The following is a 7,037-nucleotide window of genomic DNA, read 5'->3' as shown; positions in this document are numbered from 1 at the left end:
GTGAGGAATCAGCCCAGAACTACACGGGAGGATCTTGTCAATGATCTCAAGGCAGCTGGGACCATAGTCACCAAGAAAACAATTGGTAACACACTATGCCGTGAAGGACTGAAATCCTGCAGCGCCCGCAAGGTCCCCCTGCTCAAGAAAGCACATATACATGCCCGTCTGAAGTTTGCCAATGAACATCTGAATGATTCAGAGGACAACTGGGTGAAAGTGTTGTGGTCAGATGAGACCAAAATGGAGCTCTTTGGCATCAACTCAACTCGCCGTGTTTGGAGGAGGAGGAATGCTGCCTATGACCCCAAGAACACCATCCCCACCGTCAAACATGGAGGTGGAAACATTATGCTTTGGGGGTGTTTTTCTGCTAAGGGGACAGGACTTCACCGCATCAAAGGGACGATGGACAGGGCCATGTACCGTCAAATCTTGGGTGAGAACCTCCTTCCCTCAGCCAGGGCATTGAAAATGGGTCGTGGATGGGTATTCCAGTATGACAATGACCGAAAACACATGGCCAAGGCAACAAAGGAGTGGCTCATTAAGAAGCACATTAAGGTCCTAGAGTGCCCTAGCCAGTCTTCAGACCTTAATCCCATAGGAAATCTGTGAAGGGAGCTGAAGGTTCGAGTTGCCAAACGTCAGCCTCGAAACCTTAATGACTTGGAGAAGATCTGCAAAGAGGAGTGGAACAAAATCCCTCCTGAGATGTGTGCAAACCTGGTGGCCAACTACAAGAAACGTCTGATCTCTGTGATTGCCAACAAGGGTTTTGCCACCAAGTACTAAGTCATGTTTTGCAGAGGGGTCAAATACTTATTTCCCTCATTAAAATGCAAATCAATTTATAACATTTTTGACATGCGTTTTTCTGGATTTTTTTGTTGTTATTCTGTCTCTCACTGTTCAAATAAATCTACCATTAAAATTATAGACTGATCATTTCTTTGTCAGTGGGCAAACGTACAAAATCAGCAGGGGATCAAATACTTTTTTCCCCTCACTCTGTGTGTGTGTGTGTGTGTGTGTGTGTGTATATATATATATATATATATATATATATATATATATATATATATATATATATATATATATATATATATATATATATATATACAGTGAGGGAAAAAAGTATTTGATCCCCTGCTGATTTTGTACGTTTGCCCACTGACAAAGAAATGATCAGTCTATAATTTTAATGGTAGTTGTATTTGAACAGTGAGAGACAGAATAACAACAAAAAAATCCAGAAAAACGCATGTCAAAAATTTTATAAATTAATTTGCATTTTAATGAGGGAAAAAAGTATTTGACCCCCTCTCAATCAGAAAGATTTCTGGCTCCCAGGTGTCTTTTATACAGGTAACGAGCTGAGATTAGGAGCACACTCTTAAAGGGAGTGCTCCTAATATCAGTTTGTTACCTGTATAAAAGACACCTGTCCACAGAAGCAATCAATCAGTCATATTCCAAACTCTCCACCATGGCCAAGACCAAAGAGCTCTCCAAGGATGTCAGGGACAAGACTGTAGACCTACACAAGTCTGGAATGGGCTACAAGACCATTGCAAAGCAGCTTGGTGAGAAGGGGACAACAGTTGGTGCGATTATTCGCAAATGGAAGAAGCACAAAAGAACTGTCAATCTCCCTCGGCCTGGGGTTCCATGCAAGATCTCACCTCGTGGAGTTGCATTGATCATGAGAACAGTGAGGAATCAGCCCAGAACTATACGGGACGATCTTGTCAATGATCTCAAGGCAGCTGGGACCATAGTCACCAAGAAAACAATTGGTAACACACTACGCCGTGAAGGACTGAAATCCTGCAGCGCGCGCAAGGTCCGCTGCTCAAGAAAACACATATACATGCCCGTCTGAAGTTTGCCAATGAACATCTGAATGATTCTGAGGACAACTGGGTGAAAGCGTTGAGGTCAGATGAGACCAAAATGGAGCTCTTTGGCATCAACTCAACTCGCCGTGTTTGGAGGAGGAGGAATGCTGCCTATGACCCCTGGAACACCATCCCCACCGTCAAACATGGAGGTGGAAACATTATGCTTTGGGGTTTTTTTTCTGCTAAGGGGACAGGACAACTTCACCGCATCAAAGGGACGATGGACGGGGCCATGTACCGTCAAATCTTGGGTGAAAACCTCCTTCCCTCAGACAGGGCATTGAAAATGGGTCATGGATGGATATTCCAGCATGACAATGACCCAAAACACATGGCCAAGGCAACAAAGGAGTGGCTCAAGAAGAAGCACATTAAGGTCCTGGAGTGACCTAGGCAGTCTCCAGACCTTAATCCCATAGAAAATCTGTGGAGAGAGCTGAAGGTTCGAGTTGCCAAACGTCAGCCTCGAAACCTTAATGATTTGGAGAAGATCTGCAAAGAGGAGTGGGACAAAATCCCTCCTGAGATGTGTGCAAACCTGGTGGCCAACTACAAGAAACGTCTGACCTCTGTGATTGCCAACAAGGGTTTTTAAACCAAGTACTAAGTCATGTTTTGCAGAGGGGTCAAATACTTATTTCCCTCATTAAAATGCAAATCAATTTATAACATTTTTGATGTGCGTTTTTCTGGATTTTTTTGTTGTTATTCTGTCTCTCACTGTTCAAATAAATCTACCATTAAAGTTATAGACTGATCATTTCTTTGTCAGTGGGTAAACATACAAAATCAGCAGGGGATCAAATACTTTTTTCCCTCACTGTATATATATACACACACACATACACTATATATATATATATATACATATATATATATATATATATATATATATATATATATATATATATATATATATATATATATATATACATATATATATATATATACATATATATACATATATATATATATATACATATATATATACATATATATATATATATATATATATATATATATATATATATATATATATATATATATATATATATATATATATACATATATATATATATATACATATATATATACACACACACACACACACACACACATATATATACACACACACACACACACACACACACGGCTTGACAGTGCCAGCTTTCACTCGCATCTGCACTAAAAACAGATATGTGCAAAATGTAAAATGCCTTTAGGAGCATGTGTGCAAACAAAAAGTATTGGCAAATTCAGCCCAAGCAGCCTTTTTTTTTTTCCAACAAAAAGTTTGATAACACAACGACGCAGTCGCTGTACTGAGCCAATGTTGTCCAGTGGAAAAAAAGGGAGCGAGAAACATATGCAAAGTATGAAGCTTATTAGTCATTATTTCAAACGACAGAGCGTGACAGAAACTGAAGTTGCAAAAGACTGAAACAGTCGATGACAAGGAAGACAACAAAGTAATGTTAACTGAATCCCCAACCAGCGATATCAGTTCATCCTCCATCGCCAACAGTAAATACAATTGGCAGAGAACATTCCCATTGCTCAGAGGACAACTTAATGTACTGCAAAGGGCCACCCTCACCTTAAACAAGATAGGGTACAAAAACCACAGTAAATCAGGGAGGCATGCAATAAATAATAAAAATGTATTAAAATCATGCACAGTGTGTTGTTTTTGGTGTTTAGAACTTAGAAAAACTACTTTATTGCAGAGCTGTTCATACTGTTTATACAGTTTAAAGTATAAATAATCACAATTATTAAATGCAGTTTGAAGCCGAAATAATTAAAAAACAACTTTTTGTATTCAAATTAAATCATTTTGCTAGTAAATGACACTTTGTATACCTTTATTAAGGAAAAACACATTATTTGATAAATTTTCACTGCACTACTAAAGTTGCTCCTAAAATATGCTCTTAAATTTGAAGTTATTGCAAGCAAGACATATACAACCAAATTAAATATTAATTTACTTTAAGACTGTTCCAATACTCTTGCCCCATGATTGGCTGTTTGGATAATTGAATTAAAGTGGTCAGTGAGTGTATTATGAAAGCATTCCAAGACAGATAGTGACTCTAGGGTTTCACCACTTTGCATGTTCATTTACATTTATGGCATTTAGCACACGCCTTTATCCAAAGAAACTACCTGAAGTGCTTTGAAGTCTCTATCAATTAATACATCCTGATAGTGGTTCACTAGGTCGCGGACTAAGAATACCATCAGTCTAAAAACTCTGTTGGGGAGGTAATGTAGTAAGAAAAGCACACAGTCAACACAATTTTCTTTTTAAGCGCTAATTTAAGTACTTCAGGAAGATAAAGGTCTTTAGACATTGTTTAAAGACTGCCAGTGACACAGTTGTTCAGACATCTTGGGGAAGTTCATTACATCACCTTGATGCATACCTTCCTTGTACACTGAGAAACGGTGGGACCAGTCAAGCAGTGCTCAAGGATCAAAGGGAGCATGGTGCAGTAAGTGCATTTAGGTAAGTGGGTGCTGGTGCATATTAGGCTTTGTAGGCAAGCATAAGTGTGTTAAACCTAATGCAGGCAGCTACAGGAAGCCACTGGAGGGAGCATAGTAGTGAGGTGGTGTGGGAGAACTTAGGACAGTGGTTCTCACACTGGGGGCCACCAAATGGCAAATTCTAGAACATTATTTTTTTTTATGAATTTTACCTGTATGTATGTCATGATTGTCAACATTTGAACTATGATGTACAGAAAAATGAGAAATATTAATAAATTAAATCAATTATACACAGCACACTAAGACACACACCAAACAGAGACATCCGTTAACATACTAGTGTACCGTTAGCCACACACTGATAAAATCTAAGACTATTTAAAATGGATAAGTGTTTAGATAGAGGACATAGTCTCTTAGCTGATAAAGTTAATATAGAAAAGCCTAGCGTGAAAAAAAAGAAATCGTGGAAATTTTATGACTCTAGGGGGCCACAAAGGCCACCCTACACACAGGGAGTCTCGCACTGAAAAAGTTTGAGAACCACTGACTTAGGAAGGTTGAAAACCTTGCTGCACTCTCTATCAGTTTCAGAGGTCGAATGGCACTCAGAGGCAGACGTGCCAGGTGCGAGTTGCAGTAGTCCAATCTCGAAATGACAAGAGACTGAACCAGCACCTGAGTGGCCTTTATAGACAGAAATGGATGAATTCTGATGTTGTAAAGGAGCGTGTCAGATTAGCAATTGTCCAAGGTTGCATGCATTGACCGAATTTGAGATCATAGATTTTCTTTGCACCGCTGAAACTCATTTTCTACTACTACAATCAAGCAGCTAATATTTCAGTGCATCGCAAGGATTGTGCAACTTTCCAGCTGATTGGACTCTTCCATCTCCAGTTCAGTCAACAAATTAGCTAAATGGGTTCCACCACCTATGAAAACTTTGTGCACTGTGCTTAACTTTTACTACAACCAGAACTTCCCCTTGTAACATCAAGATTTCTCTGCCTTATTGTGTACTCTAAAGCACGAACACTGTGGGCATGTTGATAACTCAAAGCAGCTTGGCCCACTGAGTATTTGAAACTAGGTTAAATAAAAAGACGTTTGTATAACATTGCTTACAATAAGGCACGACAGTCAAAAGAGAGGTTTCATTTTTTCTTTTGATTCAAACTGATGACAAGAGAGGGGTGCAAAATATGGCACAACACCTACTTCAGAGAGTTGGCCCTCGATGTCCATTGTTTTTCTACTATTCTACATATGCTCAGAAACTATCTTGCATTTGTAGCTAATCATGACATCACTCCAAGACACAAAGGGTGATGCTAGGCGATAACAAAGGACACCGCTTACTAGTTTATACTTAACTAACATAAAATAAGCATTTTCCTTTTCCATTGTTTGTGGCATTCATTTCAGCTGAATATTAATCATATTCATTTGAGTCAAAGTATAGGTAATAAAACTCGTGTTCATGGACTATATGGGTAGTTATCATATAATTGAGGCACCTGCTTTTGAAGGCGTTGCTGTTTTCGCTGCACGGTTGCTCAGTCGTTCATAGAACTTACTAGCGTTAATAGCTAACGTTTCAATAAAAGCATAAAAGCAAGATACTGATCGGATATTGTTTGTATTAAGGACCATTTGCAGTGGTGCCACAAGCGAGCTGAAAGGTATCCGTTACTTTATGTCACGATAGCGGTTGAAATAGCTAGCAACATGCCGGGAAAGCACTGTCTATTCTTTTTGGTTTAATGTTAAATAATAGCGAAACAATGCTTACCTTACTTACAATGTTTATAGTGGTGATGCGCCGTGTGATTTGGGCGGAAACAGGAACTGAGGCCACAGCTCAGGAGACGGAGACCGGAAGAACGTGCTATTACCGCGCATGTGTGTAGTCGCTCCTATGGCCGTTGACGAGATTCCACGGCTCAGCACTGCGCATGCGTAGGATACAAGCTACACTAATTTACGCTTCATTCAAAAGACATAGCTCGAATACGCCTGTCTTAATACCGTTGCGTTTACCCAATACCCGCCCCCTGCAGGATTAACATGTGCACACATTTGATTACGCATTGCGTCTCTACCTGATCTGTACCGCGCATGTGTGTAATTTTACGACGTTACAGCACATTTTGTGGCATTTCAAAATAATCGTTGGGTGCTGCTCAATATATTTTTTTTATTTTACATAATGAACAGATTATACATTTATAGTGACATTCATAAATGCAAATAAACGGGTATTAAAGCAGGGTAAATAGCGTAAATAAAGGAGAAACGAGTAAAAAGGGGGGGGGGGATAAAAGGCGGAGCAAATTTCTGGGCCATTTTAGTGTCAGTACATTTCAGTGATGGAAGCTAGTCACAAGCAAAGTCTCTATTAAATAAAGATAAATAAGGTTTTGTTTTCATACATTTATGAATAAAGAATCTGCCCAGAATCAACATTATATTAATAAAAAATTCTGTCTTTTTATCATCCAACAGTAATCCAATATACAAATAATCCAAATAATTTCTAGAAAATGTGGGTAGTGACTCTGTCTCCAACCAATGAGATTTATTTTCCCAGAAAATATTTGAGTGCATACAAGAAAAGAAAAGAAACTGGCAATT

The 7,037-nt window shown here is 38.9% G+C and overlaps 1 protein-coding gene across 2 annotated transcripts in view; it reads right to left on the bottom strand.

Moving 5' to 3' along the window:
* The window catches only part of LOC128612442 (alpha-(1,6)-fucosyltransferase-like), a 92,311-nt gene extending 85,816 nt beyond the window's left edge, over positions 1-6,495 (bottom strand). The window contains exon 1 of one of the 2 annotated variants that reach the window (XM_053632619.1): positions 6,196-6,495. The gene's annotated coding sequence lies outside the window, so the exon portion shown is untranslated. The remainder of the gene's footprint in view (positions 1-6,195) is intronic. The other variant, XM_053632620.1, reaches the window with a different exon arrangement.
* Between the last annotated feature and the right edge of the window lie 542 nt (positions 6,496-7,037).

This window comes from Ictalurus furcatus, chromosome 9 (assembly GCF_023375685.1).
Source record: "Ictalurus furcatus strain D&B chromosome 9, Billie_1.0, whole genome shotgun sequence".
Lineage (NCBI taxonomy): Eukaryota > Metazoa > Chordata > Actinopteri > Siluriformes > Ictaluridae > Ictalurus > Ictalurus furcatus.
The sequence above is the reverse complement of the archived record's forward strand: the minus strand, read 5'-3'. Positions and strand labels throughout refer to the sequence as shown.